The sequence below is a fragment of the Leopardus geoffroyi genome, chromosome B1 (genome assembly GCF_018350155.1).
Source record: "Leopardus geoffroyi isolate Oge1 chromosome B1, O.geoffroyi_Oge1_pat1.0, whole genome shotgun sequence".
Taxonomy (NCBI): domain Eukaryota; kingdom Metazoa; phylum Chordata; class Mammalia; order Carnivora; family Felidae; genus Leopardus; species Leopardus geoffroyi.
The window spans coordinates 101,595,750-101,607,948 of record NC_059327.1 but is presented as its reverse complement, the minus strand read 5'-3'; the positions used below and the strand labels follow the sequence as shown (position 1 = coordinate 101,607,948).

At 39.2% G+C, this 12,199-nt stretch overlaps 1 long non-coding RNA gene across 1 annotated transcript in view; it reads left to right on the top strand.

Moving 5' to 3' along the window:
• LOC123592921 overlaps positions 1–11,699 on the top strand; it is a 112,395-nt gene extending 100,696 nt beyond the window's left edge. The window contains exon 3 of the long non-coding RNA XR_006710012.1: positions 11,542–11,699. This is a non-coding gene — a long non-coding RNA (uncharacterized LOC123592921). The remainder of the gene's footprint in view (positions 1–11,541) is intronic.
• Positions 11,700–12,199: the final 500 nt, after the last annotated feature.

The following is a 12,199-nucleotide window of genomic DNA, read 5'->3' as shown; positions in this document are numbered from 1 at the left end:
TCTTGATTATGCCCTGACTAATGCGATGGCCTCCTAATTGGTTTTCTTACCTCCAGTCCACTCCATATTTCTTTTTACCATATCTATCATTTTGCTTTAACAGAGCTTGTTCTGTAATTATAGGTAGTTTTATACATGTTTATCCATTTATTTCCCAACTAGGTGTATACCAACAGGCTTTGAAAGTAGTTACTGTTGCATACATTGGCATATCTCCACAGCTCTTAAACTGTGCCTCAGAGAGGTAGGATAAGGGGGAAAGCAGTGGAGCCTACTGGTTAAGCACAGAGTCAGACAGATGCTGAAGTTAAATCCCAGCTCTGCCACTTCCAAGCTATGTGATCTCAGCCACATTATTCAACCTCTCTGAGCCTCTGTTTTCTCACTTCTAAAAAGCAAGTTAATCGTAATTATTAATTAATGATTATAATAATTGATACACGTATTAATTATTAATAGTATAATATAGTAACTATTATAATAGTTAATAATACCTGCCTTTCAGATCGTGAGGATTAGATAAATGATGTGTGCAAAGGGCTTAATAAATTGTAGCCATTAATATGTCACATAGTTGCCATTTAGTGGTTTTTTAATAAATTAATATTGGGGAAGGAAGTATTTGGACAGAAGACTCTGACTCTGGCAATTCTCCTTCTTCCACTTTCAGGGCCTTTCTGTGGAGTTCTGGACTGTCAGCCTGCGGTAGAACTCTCTGCAGTGGTGGAACTAGTCTATATCTGCACTGTTCAGTGGGGTGTCTATTGAGCACTTGACATGTGGCTAATGGGAGGAAGTGTGTTTTCAGTTGTATTTAAATTTAAATAGCCACATGTGGATAAGCAGCAACCACAGTATGCAGGACAGTTCAATAATCTGTATTTCTCTAGTTCTCTAGTCTACCTAGTTCTATAGGAACACTTGAAACCAGGATTATCATGATCCAAAACCTTTTTGTCAACCATTCTGTCATACTGCCTCATTCTTTTCATAGTGTGTTCCTCACACTGCTTGCTTGGTTTTGAGTGTCCATCTGTAATCTTATTTTAATTGTACAATTACATGTGTTTATTGGAGGAAATTTTTAAAATTTAGAGAAGCTAGGGTCGCCTGGGTGACTCAGTTCATTGAGTGTCTGATTTTGGTTCAGGTCATGATCTCATGGTTCGTGGGTTCAAGCCCCTCATCAGGCTCTCTGCAGACATCTCAGAGCCTGGAGCCTGCTTCAGATTCTGTGTCTCCTTGTCTCTCTGCCCCTCCTCTGCTCGTGCTCTGTCTCTCTCTGTCTCTTAAAAATAAATAAACGTTAAAAAATTTTAATATAAAGAAGCTAAATAAATAAATAAATAAATAAATAAACAGGTATTAGTTATAGCCCTGTTGACCCATTGCTAAGAGTAATCACAGAACATAATTTACTACCCAGCGTGTCTCCCCTAGGGAGAGAGGGACAGCTCAGTGTGAATTTCTTTACAGGGTCAGTTCTTGCTATCTTCTCACACACACACACACACACAATAGAATGTCAGAGTCTGAAAGAATGTACTGATTGCAAATGATTTTAGGCTGGTTTCCTCAGCTGTCAGAGGAGAGAATTAGAGGCCCACAAGTTTGAATAAATTTCAGTGATAGTTCTCAAGAAGGTAAAATCACTCCTCACAGAGAAAAGGCAGCAAAGCATTCAGAAACTCCTCCATGCACATACAGGCTATGTTTCATTTTATGATATTCCTAAATCCTTTTGTTCATAAATTCAGTGACTATCTATAGGCAGCCACTACTGCCATCTGTTGGTAGTGGCCAGAACTGATGCATTTCAGCATAGGTTCATAAAATGGTTCTTATCTAAGTCTGTAAGTTGAATCTTGTCATCACAGGAACCTCTGTATTCATGAAAAAAAAAAAAAAAAACCCAGCATGTGGAATCAGATAGACTTGGGTTCATATCATTGCTGTGCCTCATGTGAGAAGTGTGACCACTGTCATTTTGGGTTTTCCATTTGTTAGATGGGGATAATACCTAGTTTATAGGAATGTTGTAAGAATTATGTAATGAATGAATATTAGTTTGGGTAGATGCTAGTCAAAATTTCAGTGGCTGAACACAGTCTGTTGTTAACTTCATAGTGTCTTGCTCATAACACAGTTCAAAATGGGTGCTCTGAATCATCGGGCAGCTCTCCTGAATCACAGGACCAAGCGTCTTTCATCTTATGACTCCACCATCTTCAACTCTGGCCTCCAAGGTCATCCTGGAGCCCAACATCCACCAGCAGAGTAAGAGGAGAGGGCATGGAGGTATGTGAGGAGGTTTTTATGGGCCAGACCTGGAGCTACATACATTACTTTAACCCCCTCCCGCCCTCCCCCCACCCCCCGTTCATCAGAACTGTCTCACAATTGCATCTCACTGCTGAGAAGACTGAGAAACATGGCCCAGCAGTCTCTGTCACAGTCGCAATGTTAAGTAATGAAAACATAAGCCTCACTCTAATGCAGTTGTGAATTTTTCTTTATGTATTATGTAATACTATTTATATTTTTCTCAGTTATTAGTATAACACAGGTACAAAACTAAAAGGCAATGTAGTGTGATGAAATGAGCAGTGGTCTTGGAGATGTGACTTCTAAATCTGTGTGATCTTGGACATGTCACTCAGCCAATCTGAACTCCAGTCTTTATTTGGAGACTGACAGTGGTAGAGCCAACTGTGTATCTGTGTAGTCTGTTCCCACCCTATATCCCTAGCTCTAAAGGTTTACAGCTTTTTGCATGGAAATAGTACAAAGCAAAACAAAACATGCTGGGACTCTCAGAGTAGATAAGTGATAGAATACAAGTCTTGGATGGGCTTAGATGGGAAGGTTTCTAGAAGAGAATCAGCTTTAAGCCCATTCTTGGAAGAGGGGATAGTCCTGAATAGAGGGAATGAGGTATGGAATGCCATGCAAGGAGTGCATAAAGAAGATCATAAACAAGAATTTAGGGGAGGGGGGCATGGCAAGGAGAATAGCCAAGCTGAAAAGGAATGAGTAACAGTGGGGTTGGGGGCAAATTTAAGAAGTAGTTTGAGGGGTGCCCGGGTGGCTCAGTCGGTTAAGCATCCAACTCTTAGTTTTGGCTCAGATAATGATCTTATGGTTCATGAGATTGAGCTCCATGCCCGTCTCTGCACTGACAGCGCAAAATCTGCTTGGGATCCTTTCTGACCACCCCCTGCTTGTCACACTCTCTTTTGGAATAAATAAATAAGCATTTAAAAAAAATAAGAAGTAGTTTGATATATAGAAGGAAAGAAAACATTAATGATAAGCTGCTAGGCTTAGGAGGTCATATTTAATCTAAAAAGATCCCGGAAGAAAGCCAATTATGGTTTTTATATGGGCAAGTGACATAATGATAATTTGTTAGTCATTATGAAAAGAAATGTGATTAGATCATAGCATTTGACATGACAGTACCTTCTATTAAACTGCAGAATGTCTAAAGGCTAAATGCTCCATAAATATTCTTCCAAATATGTTGGTTATCTGAATTCTATACCCATTTCAAGGAAAAAAGAGTTTTACGTGGTAATGGAGAAAAGATGAGGATGTGGGAAAAATCAAATAGTTTACATTGAAAGACAGCCCTCATTTCTCTGCTTTATTTTGTTTTATTTTTGTTTAAATCAAGGATAAAAATGTAGGTAAGACATGAGTCAGAGCAAACTCAGAAAGTACCTAGAAGCCTTCAGCATTTGAAGCCTGCTGGCTAGTTTCATGTGGGTGAAGTTTGGTTTTCAGAAAGACAAACTGAAAATAGAACCTGTTTGTTTAGATTTTGTCATTTTCTAGGGGACACACAAGAATGTTCAATGAACTATGAGGGGGAAGAATTTCTTCCTGGGAACTGCCCCAGAGAGCCTTGTTTGGAGAGAATACAGCCCTACAACAGCCCCTGAGTACACTGCAGTTCCCCTCTGGATCAAGTCTGAGGAGACACAGTCTTGGCCGAGGCAAGCGTGAGCAGGAATTCAATCCAGTCCTCCACACAGGTTTCCAGTAAAGGCCTCTGTCACACTCTCAGAAAACGTGAGAGGATTGAAACGTTCCCCAGGAAAGCTGTTAACAACATCCTTGACTCTTCTTCAGCTCTAGTAAGCTCTTGGGAATCACTATTTTTGTTTTCATTTTTAAGAAAAAGGTTACCTTTTCGATGAGTAACTATGTGTTATTTATTACACACCAACTTTTTTTTCACAAATGAAATATTCTACTATTAATAACCACATGACTGTGGCAAGACACAAGTCTTCTCTGGGCTTCAGGCTTTGGTTTTATTCTGTATAAAATATAGAGACTAGATTATATAATCTCTGAGGCCTCTTCCTGATCTGAAATGATAAGTTCTAATTCAAACAACTTCCTCTTTCTGGTGAAGTAACATGAAGCCTGAGGTTACTTTATCACATTGTTCTAAATCTCTAGTGCTCTTAAAACGTGTAGGAAAAAGAACAACAGCCCACTGAGCGTGTACTGCGGGAAGAATCCTGTATTCAGCGCAACAGTATGTTGGTTGGGAGCACTGAGCTCAGAGCTACTTCTCTCCCACCCCCACGACCAGGGGGAGTTCACATCTTTAGACTTCTTAGAAACACCAGTGTTTTTATTGTGGCTGTTCAATAGATTCTCTGGCTGCACTTTCCAGTTTGGCAATAGTTTATTTGCCATCTATTCTTATTCTTTATTCCACTTCCATGTTTTTGGGTTCTACTTCTTTCTCAAGAAATAATTCCCTCTAAAGAAAGATCATATCCTAAATAAAGCAATTTTATATACAGTGTCCAGGACAGAATATGAGATGATAATGTGACAGGTCATGATGATGAGAGCCAGAAAAATGCAGGATTTCAGAGCCAGACTTCTATGGTAGCCATTAGCCATGTGTGGCTTTTTAAATTAAAATTAGCTAGAATTAAAAATTAATTTCCTCTGCCATACTAGCCCCATTTAAAGTGCTCAACAGGCACATGTGGCTAGTGACTACCATTTTGGACAGTACAGATATATCACTTTTTCATCACTGCAGAAAATGTTTAATTGGATAGTGCTGCCTTAGACTAGTCACAGAATCATATTCTTAAGGGATGTCAGGGAACTTGGAAACCACCTAAGACATTCTTCTATCCAGGATGGTTCAGATCTTTCCAGTACCAGAGAATTTATCACCTTACAAAGCAGTCTACTTCATTTTTTGAAAACTTTATAGTAGACAGTTCTTCCTTAAGCTGGGTCAAAATCCATATCCCTTTAACTTCTGCTCTCTCCCAAACACAGGATAAATGAATGATTCTTCCACCTGGAACTTTATGGGAGCATAGGTACCTCTATTGTATCTACTTAGACTTCTCTTTCCCAGTTAGACTATGCCACAGGTGAGGCAGCTGAAGCTTGGAGCAGTCCTGCCTCATGATCCATGGTGAAGCTAGGACTGAATGCAGGTTTCCAGTTGGTGTGTTCCAGTCCAATCTTACTGCTTCCAAGTCTAGCAACTATGTCATTAAAGAATCTATGTATATGAGTTTATGGAGTTGAAGTTCTTGGTCTTTTTCTTTCCATTTTGTTGTCGTTGTTCCATTTTTTTATTTTCTTTTTTCACTGCATGCTTCCTAAGAGATTCGAGGTTATTTCTTCCCCAATAGAACAAAGAGTACATGAACTCTGTGTGAATATTTCAGAACATAAATCAATGGCCGCCCCCCAAAATAACCTCAGCTGTCAAGCACAGAAATCACACCAAATGGCTTGCTTTCATTTGCTAGTTTCAAACAGTATGAGGATAGAAGAGGAAGCTAGAAGCACTAAAGATAAATGACCTACTTCCAAATGGTGTCTAGAAGAGAGAATGCTCTTGATGACTATTCAGTAAGAAAAGACATCTACCTCTCCAAGGGCTCTGTGTAGACTTCGCCAGTGAGCTATTGTAAATGCCAGTTACAGCTTCAGATCTTCTCAACAAGCACTCAAGGAGGTGTGGGGTCTGTGCTAGGGCACCAAAAATAACTGAAACACTGCCCTCCACTCACTGGCAGGGAGGCTGGGTGGAGTCAATAAACAGTCAATTACCACTCTAGACAACTCCATCGAGCACGTCCATAGGTGTGTTTCAAAGAAACCAGCAGATCAGTCTTGAAGCCCAAATGGTCACAGCAGTTGCTATCACAGCAGAAAAACTTCTGAGAGTCAGTAAATAGTGGGACCCACAGACCAAGCTTCCTAGGAAAGAAGACTCTGCCCAAACCAGTCTGGGCCCAACAGAAGATCTGACACTACTGTATAAACAGCTATCTTCTCTAACAACAAAAAAACTGCTCCCTGATTCACTTCATTAAATTTGGCAAATGATCAGAAATAATAATGTCACTAGCCTCCACCACCAGCCATGCCCCTTAACATTCAGATCCATAGTTAACTATAGATATAGATGATATAGATATAGATATAGATATAGATATAGATATAGATATAGATAGATGTAGATAGATAGATATAGATAGATATATGAATATATATGAATATATGTGTGTGTGTATATACATACATACATATGTATACAAACAACACATATAGACAGGATAGATAGAAGTTTATGTAGAATTATTTCATGTATGTATGTATACATATAGCTATATGTGTGTGATTATATGTTATATTTTTTACATTTGAATGTTCTTATATTTGTATATAGAGGTATATTTATAGCATGCATTATTTCTGGTTGTGTACACTTATAAATACATATAATATTTTTATAAAGCACAATTATGTATCTCACACACATACACTAAAGATGTTTCTGGAAGAATACACAAGAAATTTTTCATGGTGGTAACCTTGGGAAAGCAGGGATAAAGATCTTGGGCTGCAGTAAGGAAGGATGCATTGTATTTCATTATATAGCCTTTATGTATTTTAATTTTTTTCTATTAATTACTTTTAGAAAAACAAAACCATTTTTATTAATATTTGGTTATACTAAGGACACCATCATCTATCTTCACTCTGTTTTCCAACATGAACTCCAAAGTGCAAATAGAGTTAAAAGACCTTGTCCCAGGCTGGGCTCCTCCAGGTACTCTGCCTTGGACGACTTAAGTTGCTATGGTTTTTCCCACATGTGCTGACCTGACATAACTAGGCCCAAATTAAGATTATATGAGATGATATATGTGACATTGTGACAGTGCTTTGCAAACTGTAAGCTTCAACAGGCACGTCCGTAACACTGGCTTGTGGAAGAGTGCCCAGAACAACCCACCTTGACTGACATTATCTGGGTCCTGGTATGTGTGTGCGGCAGGCAGGGATGGGTTTTGACGTAATGACAGGGAAGGGAGGGGGGCAGGAAGAAAAGAAATGAGAAGGAGGAGTAACAGAGGCTAAGATAGGAGAGGGTAGATGGGAGGCCTTCAGGAGTCCTGATGTAATCCAGGTGTCCTTGCAGAAGGGTGTCGTACTCTGTCATAAGGCCTGAGCAGCCCTAATTGCCACTATTCCCAGCTGATACGTGAATATCTTCGTTGGGACAATGATGTATCATTCTTGATAGTGTCATGAGAATATGGTGAATTCACGTTTCTTTGTCCAAAGGCTAAGCCTCTTCCCACTGTCCTCTGCCAGAGTCCTTTATTAACTCTCTTAAATCCTCATCTTTGATTATTAGTTCAACCAACATCTATTGAGTTTCTCCTCTATGCCAGGCACTGTGCTCAGTCCTAGGGATGTGGAATGAATATAATATTGTCCTGGCCATCAAGATAGTCCCTGTTAATAGTAGGTAAGGATACAGAAATAACAGTTGCAATCCAGCGTGCTGTTACAGCAACGAGATGTTCAGAACACTATGATGGTGACTATGCATATGGAGGAGGAAGAGACACTGAGGGATAGGAAGAAGTTTGCCAGACAGACAGATTTTGAACAGGCTTGAAAATGCATGAGAGATTCAGAGGAAAGAGGAATTGGATTTGGCTGCGATATACAGTGAGGGCAAAGTGACAGGTAAATCTGGGAAGACTAAGCTAGGTCAGCTGTAGACGGCATTTTGTATAGCGCTAAGGAGTTTGCACTCTGTCCAGTCACCTTGAGTTCATTTGATTTTATATCTTTTGTGAAGGAAAACTTATGTAACTATATAGTTATTTACCTTTAACAAAGTAGTACTTTATTCATAATAAGAATCTTCAACCTACTTATTTCATTGCAAAGTGCAATTTGTCATTTATACTCTACTTCTCTCAAAGAATTGATTGTCTACTCAATATTATTGGGCTTAAAGCACAGAAGAAAATTTAACCTGTTTGGGAATCAGAATCCCTGGTTTAATGACTTGATACAAGCTATGATTTTCCTCCCATAAAAATGTAGATACTAAATATTGCATATAATTTCATGGACCTCAAAAATTTCTAAGTTCAAGGTAGACAATTAAATGGCAGTTTTGTTTTGACAGGTTTTTTAAACAAGGAAATTATATACAGAATCTTAGGTACTTACCTAAAACCTCATTTTGGACTTAATAATGAATTCAGAATCTTATTTCAGTGATAAAATTTGAGGTCACCTTCCAAATACATGTTGAGCTATTTTGAAATCTGAATAGACATCCAAATAGAATGTTTAATTATTTTGAAGTTTTCTTGATTAAATGAACTATAACTCACATTTTATTAATACAGAGAGGGTCATTAAGTTATTTTAGGATGCCCAAACATGAAATAAGAAATAATTCTATAAAATAAGATGAAAAACAACAATTCCATCAGATATCAAATTTCTAAAAGCCTTCTTTTTCTGCTGCCACATAAATGCTACAACGAGTCTAGCTATAAATGAAGATCTCTTGATTATTAAGGTTTGCTAACATTCAGAATACAATATGACTCCTTTATCGATTTATTAACCTAAGAGACCGTTGAAACTGCAGCTCCTTTTGCACATAGAACAAGGATAATATCTTTTGGAAATGTATCACTGGACTTTTCTATTTGGAACCTGAAGAAAAGGCCAGGGGAAAGGGGAGGAGGTGGAGATGGAAGGAAGCCTGTGTGTTTGAACTTTTTGTGGCAGGAGTGCAAAGAAAAAGATTCACTATTTATCTTCCGCCCGCCCCCCCCGACGAAAACCAAAATAGGAATTTTTTTCTGAATTTGTTGGAAAATAAAACACTGTTTCTAAATTCCTTATTGTCCTATTAACATGGGGAGAAGCTGATCCAGTGACTTGATTGTGAGGTTTGGAGTAAGGAGGGAGGATTAGAAATCTGGAAGAGAAATATGGAAGGAAGCTGTGAACGGGTACAGGTGAGGAAAGAGGCAGGTGAGGAAAGACGGAATGCTGGCTTCCTCCTCTTGGCTGAAGCCCCAGCAGGGACAGATCTGCTAGATAAGCTGAACAGCTCTACTCCTGTATGGGAGAGCACTGACTTGCAGTGCATGCTGGGCTACTACACATTTAGGCAGAGTATGAGCTAGCCCTCTTGAGCTACCCTTGGCACTCAGACAATGCAGTGAGTTCTGAAGTTTCTGCTGGCAGGAGGAGGGCTGCAGAAGGAAGCAGATGGTGTTGGCTGTCCAACTTGGCAGAAATCTCTAGGCAAAGCAAAATAGCTTTGAAGCCAGGTTGCAGCCAGCCTTCAGGAACCAAGTCACCAGAGAGAAACCTTGGCCTCAGACCAACCTGAAAGAGCAGCCTCAGACTTCAGGAGCAGCCACCAGCAAGATGCCCAGGGGCAGAAGCAGGGGAGCCAGAGTTCAGAGGACACCAGCCAGTGCATGGCCAGGCAGGCCACAGAGAGCACAGTGAAGCCCCTCATGTACCCACTTGCTACCCCAAAGGGGAAGAAGCATTCTGAAAGTCTGAGCATTCACTGAAGGATGGAATTGCCCAAAACAAAACATTAACCAGTTGTGATTGATGGTCTCACATCATACATGAATAGATTGAAATTTAGACCAAAAGGATACTCTTCAAATGTTGGTGCGTTGAAATGTCCATTCTATCCAGCAGGATGGAGGCTCGTAAGGAGAATGAAATCAGCCATAGAGAAATGAAGGAGCTGCATTTCCTTTGCACATGTAAGTGTGCTGGGAGTGAATTTGGAATCCCGCTACATCTTTTTCCTGCCACACAGTTCTATCGCAAATTCAGCATTATATCATTATTACCTTCTTTGAAAAAATGAGAAAAAATTCAAATTCCAGTTAGCAGGGTTTATAATTTTAAATGCACTAGGCAGACATCATTATATGTGTTTAACAAATCATTGACTCTTCCGTTACACAGACCATATATTTTGTATGTGCGCATGTGTGTGTGACACATACATGTGTATATCTTAATATTGTCTATTTCCTTTTTTTTGTTACATTTCCTGTGTGCTGAGCTGGGGTATTTATTCTTCTGAATGATGCAATGGGTTAACAAGATAATAGGAAGGAAATCTTTTAAGGTACAAGGACCTTGACACTACAGTTTGTTTCGGTTTGATTAAACAGATGGAATTCCACGCAAGTGGAAAGTTGTGAAGGCGGACACACCTATAGCATACACACCAACAGTGAACAGAAGTGGTGGGAAGTCACTGAAATGAAAGGCGGCAGAATGGTTTCTAGCATCTCACCTTTTACCAACAATACTCTGCTGCTCTGAGCCTTTTTCGTGTTCAAAATCCAGATTTTGTTAACCATAAGAAAAAGTGATGTTTTTACTTGTGAAATGCTAAATCCTAACCATCAGACAATGGAGTGGGTGACTGCCTGGAAAACGACTCATACATTCCTTGAACATTTCTCTCACAGAGTAATTCTTTTATGAACAGGTAGAAGACGCCCTGGGAACTACAGTAAATGTGGGAGTTTTTTTCTGAATAAAACTATTGAAATCTATGATAAGAATTATTCTTCATTTTGTATATACATGTTATGGAGACGGCAAAAGTCAGCCAAAACTTTAAGTGTCATATTTTAGAAGGTTTAGTATGACCTAATTTTAGTTAACCGGAAATATTTCTAATTAAAAATGAATATATGTGAAGTGACAGAATGCTGAAAGGACACTTTCTTCCCCACTAATTCTGTAATGTTGAAGCAAGAATTAATGAAAACCAGTAATATGAAGATCCAGATTTAACTTTCTTCATTTTTAAAAAGTATATAAATCTTGTCAATTTAACTAGAATCTATTTTTTTTTTCTGCTTGGTTGCATTTTTGTAGCACACAGAGTTGGAGAAATTATCAGCACGACAGTAAATGTTTTAGCATCATTAGTTTTAGGCACATTATTTTAAATGAAAAATAAATATCCAATTTAAAGCAGAGGCAATATGCTTAACGTTAGTAGATGTATAAGGTATGCTCTTTGTAAAGAAAACAATGAAAGGAATGAATATGTCTTGGGAGAGTATTCACCAAGAGGGCAAACTGAGAAATCATGATTTTTGCCATTTAGCACTTGTACCATTATTGTATGCTTGATTTCCCTTTGTTTCTTCTGTTTAGCGACACAAATGGTTTGTGGCCAAAGTTCAGACTGCTTAAATTACGTGCCATCACCCATACTCACCAGCACTCTGAGAAACAACAAGCCGCTCAGTGATGGTAAACAACACTCACGAGGAAACCACTTCAAAAAGCTCAGGTCAGTGTTCACAAGGGGACAGTTTTCCTGCAAATGTAACATGTGCCAATTACAGTGCCATGTAAAATGAATATTGCTTCTACACAGAGGAGAACTTAGGGAATAACATCATCAAGGGAAGAGGGCACAGGAAGAAGACTACATAAATGCAGGGGTTTGGAGGACTGATTGCCTGGGTTTCAATCCCAGTTTCAATACCCGCTGGGAAAAGTCACTCAGGCTCCCTGCACCCCTATCTTCTCACATAGCAATTGGGAGAAAGGATACAAGCTTTAGAAGACTGCAGTCAGTGTCAAATAAGTTAAACAGATAAAGTGCCCGGACTTTAGAGGAATGTATCAGGCTCCCTTCCTAGTTTTCCTACTTACATTAATGCATAGGTATATGGCGATTAAATGCTCTAACATCATCACCTCCCTGTTCACACGTGCACACATGCCACCCTTGGGCTCTCACCCTGGGTGAACATGCACTGATGTGAGGACTCATTAGTCCCTACCCCAGCTCTAGAAGTCTCAT